The sequence below is a fragment of the Peromyscus maniculatus genome, chromosome 14 (genome assembly GCF_049852395.1).
Source record: "Peromyscus maniculatus bairdii isolate BWxNUB_F1_BW_parent chromosome 14, HU_Pman_BW_mat_3.1, whole genome shotgun sequence".
NCBI lineage: Eukaryota > Metazoa > Chordata > Mammalia > Rodentia > Cricetidae > Peromyscus > Peromyscus maniculatus.
In genome coordinates this window covers 39,680,430-39,692,548 of record NC_134865.1, presented here as the reverse complement: position 1 = coordinate 39,692,548, position 12,119 = coordinate 39,680,430, and the positions used below count along the sequence as shown (strand labels likewise).

The window sequence follows — 12,119 nt, the reverse complement described above, 5'->3', positions numbered from 1 at the left end:
TCTCAGTTCAAGACAAGAGATATATATCACATTATTAAAAATATATTGTATAGATGCAGTAAGTAGATAGTTTGAAATTAACTTCATAATATATTCATTTGATCAGTTTTAAAGTAATAATTTTTTATCATCTAGCTATGGAAACCCTGGGCCATGAACCAAAATTAAGAGAGCATCTTGCCATGGTCAGCTCTTAACAACATCAGAAGTTCTCAATCTGTATTTTATGCTGGGACAAAGATTCAAGTGCATGTGATTTATTGAGAATATGAATCTGGAAAACTGAGGAGTAAGAAAGATGAGAGGACAGAGGAAGGAGGCAGGACACAGTCTCAAGTACAGTGTGACTTCTGTCTTGTCCCACAGGATATGCTGGAGCATTTGCTCCAGAGCTAAATCTACCTAGAAGCAAACATGCCATGTCATTGTCACCTCTGCCACTGAGTGCATAAGTCCCTCAGCCACATGGCTGACTGTTATTTTGTAAAGAAGATAGCTATGAGCCTTTAGGAGTCAATACCACAGCAGCTGCAGGGCAAGAACAACAGTCTACCAAAATAGGATCCACCTCGGGCACCACGTGTCCACTGTAGTCCCTGACTCAGAATGTCTAGAGGAAGAAGGTCATTGCACATTTCATTATTACATCCTAATAAGCTTAATATCATACTACCAACTTCACTGTTCTACGAAGAGAGAATTAGTCATACAAAACTTGGATATCCCTAAGTCTCTGTGGGGCTCTCCTCAGCCACATTACCATTTGCATCTGTCTTAGTTTGCTGTGATGAAACACCATAACCAAAAACTACTTGGAAAGAACATGGTTTATTTAGCTTTTATGTCCTGATCACAGTCTATCATGAAGTGAAGGAAGTCAGGGCAGAAACTCAAGGTTGGAACCTGGAAGCAGGAACTGAAGCACAGGCTATGGAGGAGTGCTACTTACTGGCTTATTCCTCATGGCTTACTCCACTTACTTACTTTTTATACAGCCCAGGACCACCTGGCCAGGGTGGTACCTCTCACAGTGACCTGGGCCTTTTCACATCAATCATTGATGAAAATGCCCACAGACCTGTCCATAGGCCAATGTGGTGACATTTTCTCTATTGAGATTCCCTCTTCCCAGATGCCCCTAGATTATGTTGGGTTGATAAAAAACATAATCAGCAACACGTCTAAGAGTAAGTCACAGGAAAAGAAGATCAAATGATCTTCCTTTGTGCTACTTTGCACAAATGCCTTTCATTTGTCAGGCATAGCAAAGTGGTTAAGATTTATTTCACTTATCCAGATTATATGATACATGTTTCTATAAAATTATGTTAGAGTCGATAGTTTGTTAGGCATTCTACAACATCAAGCTGTCATTCTCCTTTTTAAACCCTAGAACAGATAATACTTGGTAAATGTAATCTTTAAATATTTCTTCAAGAAGTGAGTCATGCATTGCAGAATCATAAACTGACAAGGACTGTTGTCATTTGGTCCACATGCTTGTTTACATCAGTGGCCAACTAGGAACTGACTCACACTCACAGCTGTCAACTCATCACTGGTTGTCTAACCTTATTCCTAGTCCTGAAGCTTCTAGCTGTCTTCTGTGTCTCTTCCCACATGGTTTGTGTTTGGAGAATCCAGCCTTTTTATATTCAGTTTAAAGATACAATGGTAGAATAGAAATATGCTTTATGGAATGATGTTTTATGAAGCACTTACTATAAGTTAGTAGTAGACACAACTCTGGGGCTTACTCTCTGATGGGAAGATGTAGACAGGCAAACAGCATTGAATATGTCTTAGCTACTTTTCTTGTTGCTGTGATAAAATACCTTGACAAAAGCAATTAAGAAAGGAGGGTTTATTGTGGCTCACAGTTCAAGGATACAGTCCACCATAGTGGAGAAGGCCTGGTAGTAAGAACTTGTGTCACATTGTCTGCAGTCAGAAAGCAGAGCAGTGCTACACTCCAGACTACAGTCCAGGATCTCAGTCCAGGACATGATGCCACCTGCAGTGGGTGGATCTTCTCATCTCAATTAACTTTATCAAGATAATCACCTACAAGTATGCCCAGAGATCTGTCTCTCAGGTGCTTAAAGATGTCAACAAAGTGACAGATGAGATTAACTGTAGCAGGAATCTTAACAGGTCTTATTAATAAAATCAAACCTGAGGCCAGATATTGGGGTGAATGCTGGAAGATCAGAGAGACAGAACAGGTCACCTCACCTCACCAGTTCCTCAGCTGGTCATGTTTCCTCAGACGGGAAGCCTCTGAGTCCTCATCCAGAAGGAATCTCAGCTAAACTGCTGCTTGAAAGCCTAAAATCTTAGCCAGCCAAATGCTTCTAGTTTCTGGTCCTCACACCTTATATACCTTTCTGCTTTCTACCATCACTCCCTGGGATTAAAGGCTCACTTTTGGAATTAAAGGTGTGAGTCAGCATGCTTGGCTGTATCCTTGAACACATGGATATCTGCCTCTGGAATGCTAGGATTAAAGGCATGTGCTACCACTGCCTATCCTCTATGTTTAATTATTGTGGCTGTTCTGTCTCTGACCCCAGATAAGTTTATTAGATTGCACAATATTTTGGGGAACACAAATTCGCCATACAGGATATGAGATCCTAGGAGCTAAAGCAGTGTGCTAGCACATAGACGTAATGTTTGAGGGCTGTAATGAAGCAGCCCATCAGGACAAGGAGTTGTGATGAAACAATGCTACCCACCTCGTGGCAGGGATGGGAAACAGGAAAAGAAGTTACCAGGGTCCCAATTATCCTCTTTGAGGGAATACTTCCCATGATCAAGATGCTCCATACCTCTTAAAGTTTCTACCACCTCTCAATAAAACTACTGGAGAGAATAAAACTTCAATATATAGACCTTTGCAGAACACTTAAGACCCATATCGTGGCACTTCATTTTTACTACACATTTTTTTAACATTCTTTGAAATAAAATGCATAGTTACTATAGCCCATCTGCACACATAACTTCCAAGTATAGAAAAGCAGCAAAAGAATAAAGAGTTAGCTACACTCTAGATACATTTAAGATGAGGAGCATCACTGAACAACAGCGTCAAGGATAACCAATGCTTTCTTCATTCAGAGCTTGGTAGATGACAACATTATTTAGTAACACAACAGGTTGGAGATGCTAGTGATCTGATGCAGTCATCCAGGAGGGAGATTCTATACATGGTATGCACAGAAAGGAAAGCAGGTTTGGATGTGCTTAGGTTTGGGTGCTTGTGGGACAACCAATAAGTAATTGTGTAAGAGACATAAGTTAAAATCCAGCTATCTATACACTATAACCCAATGTTGCCAAGGGCACTGAGGAAGTGACTGTGGAGTGAGGGGAGGGAGGGTAGTGTGGGAACCCTGAATAATGAATACATGTAGGAATGGAAGAGAGAGAGATTTTATTAGTGTAAAGTAAATCAGGGTGGCAAGAAAACAAGTTTCCCAGATATCTTGCTGTCAACATGTCAAGGAGCAGAGATGGAGCAATGGTGGGAGGAATGGTAAAATCAGAAGGTGATTTGGTAGATGAGAGAGTTGTGAGCACATTTAGGAGTCAGCTGAGAGGAAGAGGTGAAGCAGGTGGCGGTAGAGATGGCAGCATGACCGTCTTCCACTACAGAGTTCCCTTTGTAAGCCTGAAGAGTCAAAAATAGTGACGCTGGAGCTGGAGTTTTGAAGGTAGGAAGTAAGAGGTCCTCACTCTTGCTGGTCTGTCTTCTCTGTGAAGAGGAATAAAAGGCCACATCCTTTTTTTTTTTCTTTCTTTCTTTCTTTCTTTTTTTTTTTTTTTTTTTTTTTTTTGGTTTTTCAAGACAGGGTTTCTCTGTGTAGCTTTGGAGCCTGTCCTGGAACTCACTCTATAGACCAGGCTGGCCTCGAACTCACAAAGATCTGCCTGCCTCTGCCTCCCAAGTGCTGGGATTAAAGGCATGTGCCACCACCACCGCCCAGCAAAAGGCCACATTCTATATGGAGTGCAGAGGTGGTAACATAACAGGTAGGAGAGGCTAACAATCTGATGCAGTCATGCAGGAGGGAGATTCTGTGCATTGGGTGTATCAAAGGTCCACGAGGGAAAGACTGGAAAAGGTTGAGGTATGAGCTATGAAGACTGGCTTCAGAATGTACAAAGCAGAGAAGGCCAGGAGAGATATATCTGTTATTTAGTTTTTTAGTTCTTTGACAATTAAGTACATGTGTATACTGAATTTCCATTCAGTTTTACCCCTCTCCATTACCTTCCCTCATCTCTCTTCTGATGAAATACATCTTCTCAACAAGCCCCTTCTACTTTGATCTTTCATTTTGTTTTGTTTTGCTCACTAGGAAACATTGTCTAGGCCATGATTTCTTCACTTTCAAGTAGTCTAGTTCAAATCCAAGCCGGGCATATTAGCACATCAGTAAGCCCAGCACTTGGGAAGTAAGGTAGCCAGATCACAAGGTCAACTCCAGCCTATACTACCCAGCAAGGTCCAATCTTAAAGAACTAAAAATAAGCAAAACAAAGCAAATGACAAATTTATTAGTAAGTAAAAATATAACAAAAACAAATCAATAAGAATTTCTTTTGCCATGATGGATCAGTAACTCTAAACACCTAAAGACTGATTAAGTAACTGAAGATCATAAAATTATAATAGTCCTAGATTATTTGAAAGATTGGGCTGAGTGTCTTTTTGAGCCACTATTCTGAGATTTATTTATGTGGTGAAACTCTTAGATAGTAAAGTTTGAACACACATCTTCTTTTCTCATTATCTCAAAAATTTGGCCTCATTCCCCACACCAATTCACTGAGGATTTCTCAGTGAGCAGGATGTAGCTGAGTATGAGCTGCAAAACTGTGTTGAAATGGCCTCAGGGTGGGACCTTAAGTGCTCCCAGCAGTGTGTGAAAGGCCCTTGGTCAGCATGTCTGCACAGCTGCACAATGGGGCCATGGGTAAGTGTCCTTCTATATGGCTCTTCTGAGGCACTGTGAGCCTGCAAATGCTTTTTGGAATGTAAGCTAATAGATAAATTTTAGCATCCACTCTAAACAACAACATACCCATCAGCCAATAATTAGATGATGCCCATGGTGGTCTCCTGGCATGGTAGAATCAGACGCTTCAGTATGGTAAGTACACAATGAGGAACTTCACTGCAGGAATTAGAACAATCCTGCTGGGGAAATGGTCCAAAAACATGCATTTGAAATTCTAGAATTTTAGGGCAAGAATGAACTCTAACCAAGGTATTTCTCTAGTAATAGATAATGGTGTAAAGGTTAAAAAAATTACATAATCTGTCCATTGCTTGACTATAGCTCTACTCAGATTTGGAACTGGATAATTCTTTGTGTGGAGGTAGGGGAGTTTCTTTGCACAACAGGAATTTTACCTCGTCTATGCCCCTCCAGATGTCAGCATCACTCTCCTCAAATTGTGACATCAAAAAAATGCGTTCTAATTTTGTCAAATGTCTCCTAAAAAGTGAAATCAGCTTGAAATTGAGAAGTCATGCTATACATTGACAGCTATGTTGAGGGCCAACTAACTCACTGTCTCATAAAATGCATGGAATAGAGGCAATAAAAAGCTTCTTGCTGTATGTGTTAGTTTTTATCACTGTAATGAATTTCTGAAAGAAATAACTTGAAAAGCAGGAAGTTATTTTGGTTTATGGCTTCAGTTCATAGTTAACTGGCTCCATTTTTTTCTTGGTCTGGGATGAAACAGACCAAAATGCACAAGGGTGACATAGGAGAGTTACTTGTTTTGTGGTGGCCAGAAATTAGAGAAAGACAAGGAAGGAACCAGGGAAAAGTTACACCCTTCCAAGTCATACGCCCAGTATTTATTTCCTCCAGCCAAACCCCACCTCCTAATTTCTAACACCTCCCAAAGCTGTCGTCAAATTATACATTCACCAATGGATTAATTCACTGCTGAAGGCAGAGCCTCAGGATCCTATGATTACTTCTCAAAATCCTCACCTCTTAATAACTCTGCAATGGGAATCAAGACTTCAGCATGTAAGCCTATGTGGGATACCTCAAATCTATAACATTAATGTATGTCTCTGCCCCAACACACATCAACAACTTAAGGTATAATGACTCCAAGAGTTCAAGTAATGAGTCATTTAAAGCAGCTTGTGTTGTCTTTCATTAGCTTGTTCAGTAATGTTCATTGAAACATGCCAAACACTGTTTTAAGTACCACACAGGCAATATTGTCTTCAAGTAGTAATACAGCTCCATGTTCTCCCATGTGCAAATCCTGAGTTATCACCATCTGTAGTAGGTCAAGGAAATTGGCTCAAACCAGTTGCCAAGGCATGCATATAACATACTTCCTTATGAGCCAACTTGGACTGTGCCTGGGGGCCTAGCAACAGGCATTGTCAGAGTTCCTGATCATGCCCAGCCAATGAGGGATGACCACACAATGTCACCAGATTGGGACACAGCTTGAGTGCTGGGAGGAGGATATATAAGGCCTTCACCATTATTGAATAAAGGAGTCTGTTATTTGCCTTCAATTGACTGGCTCCCATTGTCTGTGTCATTAACAGTGCACCTTCTCACCCCCCTCCCCCAAGAGAGCCATTAGGATCCAGCAGCAACCATCTAACAGTTGAGACAGATTAGAGGGATACCAAATGAAGGAGACAAGAACTAAGCCACTAAGGATCAAGGTACTTCTCTGCCCACCCTCACCAAATCTCCCTTCCTCTGTCCCCTGAAGCCTGCCAGTGTCACTCACTCTCATGGTGAACTGGGTTCAGTTGCAGCCCATTTGGAGGCCAGTGTCAGTGTAAACTCATGTTGTGGAACATTGCTGTGACAGGTGCTCAGCTGGAAGGTACAGTTTGGAGTGTCATGGCTGGCATGGTACGTGGCAAAAAAAAAAAAAACTACAAAAGAAAACTTGGTGGTTCACAATGTTGGTGTTTTAAAGGTAGGCAAGAGGATGTGTGAGGCTTTAAAGGGGAGAATATTGAGAATTTTACTATTATTATACTTTGTTATTATTTTTCGAGACAGGGTTTCTCTATGTAGTTTTGGTGCCTGTCTTGGATCTCACTCTGTAGACCAGGCTGGCCTCAAACTCACAGAGATCCATCTGGCTCTGCCTCCTGAGTCCTGGATTTTCAGGTATGTGTCACCACTGCCTGGTGTATTATTATACTGTTATTCAGGCTTCATGTACATAAAATATCCTGAAATGTTTCCTACCATGCTTTGTTCATCCACGGATGAATGAGCACTGACTATATGGAGCTCTATTAGGGACTTATAAGGGATGGACAAAGGTAGCCAATGCTTCTGGGAGTTTGCAGTACAAACTAGTTGTCTTAATTAGTGTTTCTATTGCTGTGAAGAGACATCATGATGATAAAGAAAAACATTTAATTGTAGAGGCTCACTTAAGTTTCAGAGGTTTAGTTCATTATCCTCATGGCAGGAAGCAAGGCAGCATGCAAGCAGACATGGTGTTAGAGAAGGAGCTAAAAGTTCTTACATCTTGATTCACAGGCAATAGGAAGTGATCTGTCTCACTGGGCATGGTTTGAACATATATGAGACCTCAAAACCTGCCTCCACAGTGACTCACTTCCTCCAACAAGACCACACCTACCCCCACAAGGCCACTCCTCCCAAAGTGCCACTCCCTTTTGGACCATTTTCTTTCAGACCACAAGAGTAAATGGAAAAGAGTTCCAGGGAAAATGGAAATACCAAGCAAGTGGTCGTGCACTACAGCTTTGTGTCCTAACCTATAAAGCCAGTGTCTAGATAGCCTTACCCAACTACAAGAAGAAAGAGACAAAACTGTCACTACAGAAAGATATCTGAGCCAGGCGGTGGTGGCACGCCTTTAATCCCAGCACTTGGGAGGCAGAAGCAGGTGGATCTCTGTGAGTTTGAGGCCAGCCTGGTCTACAAATCGAGTTCTAGGACAGGCTCCAAAGCTACACAGAGAAACCCTGTCTCAAAAAACCAAAAAAAAAAAATTTCTGCCACTGAAGATATTACCCTTTTCTTATGTTAGGGTCACAAACAGCCTTTCAATTCATTTTATAAGGCATCCATTAACAAGGACTTACATGGAGTTCTGTCAATGATAATTCAGTTCCCATCTATGTAGTTAACTCTCTGTTCACAATGGAAACATTAGTAAGAACAGTGCTCCATACAGATACCTACCTGAGGAGCCATGAAACCTACAGGTCAGCCAATTCTTCTTTCAAGAAGAGACCGTGTCTTCTCAGTCATGGTCCTCAGAAGTGGCTTCTTCCCAGCCAGAGAGTGGGCCTGGCTGCCTATTGAGCTAACAGTATTTAACCAGGTTACTACTGCTTCTACCTCCTTTCTCCTTCTCCCCTTCTAAGTTACAAAGTGTTTAGGATACATAAAGAGATGGTCTCACAGGAACAAATATACCCCTATCAAAATAGTCATCACATCTTTGTACAGAGAGATGAGCTCAGGGAGTTGAGCAATGCAACCAGACTAAGTCTCTTCTACCTCATCTGGGAAAAAGGAAAACCTGGCCACTCTGATAAGGGTTCTTATGCTTTTACTACCTCCAAGTTACATTTTGACCCACCATATATATGGAAGATTGAGTCTTTGAAAATGTATTGTTTGTTCAGTTTCTTTGCATAAGCTAACATAAAGCCCAGTTGTCCATAACCTGCTATTTATTAAATGAATCAATAAATTGTTAGTTACCAAACATTTGCCTGACACTCATTAATGCCAGACTTTTTCTACATACATATCACATCTCCTTTGTGACTTGAGTTAGGACTGGGACTCCAGAATCAGAGCTGGAGTTATTTCATCACACCACTTGTCCCATCCCAGCATAATTCTCTTTGCTTTACCCAGCATACCATCCCCAAGGCTCTAAGAACACTATATGTAACCAAATAACTGGCCTGTGCCCCTGCCTCAGAGAGTTGACTGGCCACCATTGTGACCAGTACCTGGTGGGCTACTTCTGGTTCCCCAGCTGCTTCCCTTGCCCTTGTAATGAGTTTACTGAACTTTATGATCCAGACACAGAGTCATGTTTTAATTGTGGAGGCTTTACAATTTGTATAAACTGTGAAAGATATAGAATTCTCGAGCATTTTCTTTTTAAGGTCTTTAATTTTTTGTTCTTGTTTCGCAGTGGAAGACCTTTGAGTGAAGGCACAACAGTATTTAGGTGTAGAATGAAGGTTGTTGTTCTATCCATCCTTCAAAATCACCCTGTGAGTCAGAAAATGTCTGATTAAATCAGTAAATAACTCATGCCTGGCCCATTGCATCTCTATTGCCCAGAGATGACAACATATATCACAAAGTGCTATTACCTTGAGTTTAAAAGGTATGTCTTAGAGACTTTCAATATACTTTTTAAAATCCTTATGGAGTAATTGAACATCTAAAACACTGAGTTTTGAGAGATACATTGTACTAAAGCATACAAATCCACATTGGCTAACACATAAGCTTTTCCTGAGATTATTTGAATAAAAGGGAAATTGCCTTGACAGTTGCATCAATGAAATTACTATGAAAATCCTTCTTTAGGACAATCCTGTTGTCCTTGCCTGTGTCCAGTTGTTCCCTTAAGCAATGAGTATTTTACTCACTCCTGTTACCAGAATTCTTGGAGCTCAGGTAAAACCTGTTGTATTCAAGGTGTTTGGAAAGATCAAAGTGAATTGAAGGTTTGCACCTGCTGGGATGCTTCAACAAAGCCTGTGCTGCATAGTAGATCATTCAAAGAACTTGTACATGAGACCTTTCAAAAGCCTTTTTCTCAGTTTGTTAGATGCTACCAGTGTCTACCTCTAACAGCAGCTTTTTTATTCCATGGTCCTACCATCCTCCTGGAGTGAGTACAACTGCATACCCTCCTGACTGGGAGAGCTTGCCTCTATGACCCTGTCACTGGAGCATGCCCTTGTCTGCCACATGTCACAGGCCTGCCTGTGACCATTGTGCTGATGGATACTAGAATCTGGTCCCTGGCAAAGGGTGTCAGTCATGTGACTATGGCCTCTAGACCTCTAAAAGCAGCCTCTGTGACCAGGCAAGGCACTTTGAAACTTTCTAGTATACTAGGAATAAGAACAGACAGTGAAGCATATTTTCCAGGTTTGAGGACAGTATTTTATTTATGTGCTGTAGAGAATTAGTAGTTCTAAACTTGACTGGCTTTAAACATGATAGAGCTGATACTTATTTTCCCACCCTTCTCACTTTTTTACACACATAATCACAGGAAAGACCCAGGAAATAATTATTAATCAGAAGTTATTGTTAATAAGAATGAAAATAAATAAATAATTCCAGATGTACAGTACCATTTTTTATTAATAAGTAAAGCAAAGGATAACCAGACTACAACCCACAGCTCCAGAGAAGCTAGCTAACAAGGATGAAACTAAAAGGGATGCATGGATTACCCTGGGAAGGGGAAATAGATGAGATCTCCATGAGTAAACTGGAGATAAGGAGGGCCAATGGTGGGTAGAGGATGGAGGATGAGAGCATTAGGGAAAGGGATGGTCCAGCTGGGGGAGAAACAGAATGGGAGATCAATGAAAGAGATTATCTTGATAGAGGGTGACATCATGGGGATAGGGAGAAACCTGGTGCTAGGGAAGTTCCCAGAAATCCACAGGGATGACCCCAGCTTAGACTACTAGCAGTGGTGGAGGGGATGCCTGGACTGGCCTCCCCCAGTAATCAGACTGGTGAAAGCCCTGTCATCACAGAGCTTTGTCTATGAATGAATAAAAAAATTCTTAAAAAAAAAAAGAAAGAAAGAAAGAAAGAAAGAAAGAAAGAAAGAAAGAAAGAAAGAAAGAAAGAAAGAGAGAGAGAAAGAGGGACAGAGGGAGGGAGGGAGGGAGGGAGGGAGGGAGGGAGGGAGGAAGGAAGGAAGGAAGGAAGGAAGGAAGGAAGGAAGGAAGGAAGGAAGGAAGGAAGGAAGGAAGAAAGAAAGACTCCCCTCATTATCCACAGTAACATAGGGCCCTTACAAAGGATCTCATGCCGGGCGGTGGTGGCGCACACCTTTAATCCCAGCACTCGGGAGGCAGATCTCTGTGAGTTTGAGGCCAGCCTGGACTACAGAGTGAGTTCCAGGAAAGGCGAAAAGCTACACAGAGAAACCCTGTCTCAGAAAAACAAAAACAAAAACAAAAAACAAAGGATCTCATGGTGCCACCTATCACATCATACTCTACCATGGTACCTCATTTGAACATTGCTACTGGCCTAGTATCATTTAAAAAAAAAAAAAAGAAATTCTTTATTCATTTTACATACCAACCACAGCTCTCCCTCTCATCTCTCCTCCTGCTCCCTGACCCCAGCCTTCCCCCGCAGCCTACCCCCATCCCCTCCTCTGAAAAGGTAAGGCCTCCCATGGGGAGTCAGCAAACCAGGTACATTCAGTTCAGGCTGGTCCAAGCCCCTCCCCCTGTATCAAGGCTGTGCAAGGTATCCAAAAAGCTAGTTCATGCACTAGGAATAGATCCTATTCCCACTGTCAGGGGCCCCTTAAACAGACTAAGCTACACAACTGTGTCACTTATGCAAAGGGCCTAGTCCAGTACCATGCAGGCTCCATAGTTGTTGGCCTAAAGATCACTAGCTTGGTTTGGTTGTATCTGTAAGTTTTCCCATCATGATCTTCTCTCTCTTTGACTGGACTCTGGAGCTCAGCCTAGTGCTTGGCTGTGGATCCCTGCATCTGGTTTCATCAGTTACTGGATGAAGGCTCTATGATGACAGGATATTCACCAATCTGATTACTGAGGTAGACCAGCTCAGGCATCCTCTCCACTATTGCTAGTAGTATAAGCTGGGGTCATCCTTATGGATTCCTAGGAACTTCCCTCATACCAGGTTTCTCCCTACCCCCATGATGTCTCCCTCTATCAAGATATCTCTTTCATTGCTCTCCTACTCCATCCCTGTTCCAGCTCAACCATACCATTCCCTTATATTCTCATCCCCAATTCCTTACCTTCTATTTCCCCCCTCACCCCCAGTTTACTCAAGAGATCTCATCTATTTCCC

The 12,119-nt window shown here is 41.8% G+C and overlaps 1 pseudogene; it reads left to right on the top strand.

Moving 5' to 3' along the window:
* LOC143268377 (laminin subunit beta-4-like) overlaps positions 1-10,143 on the top strand; it is a 66,882-nt pseudogene extending 56,739 nt beyond the window's left edge.
* The last annotated feature ends 1,976 nt before the right edge of the window (positions 10,144-12,119 follow it).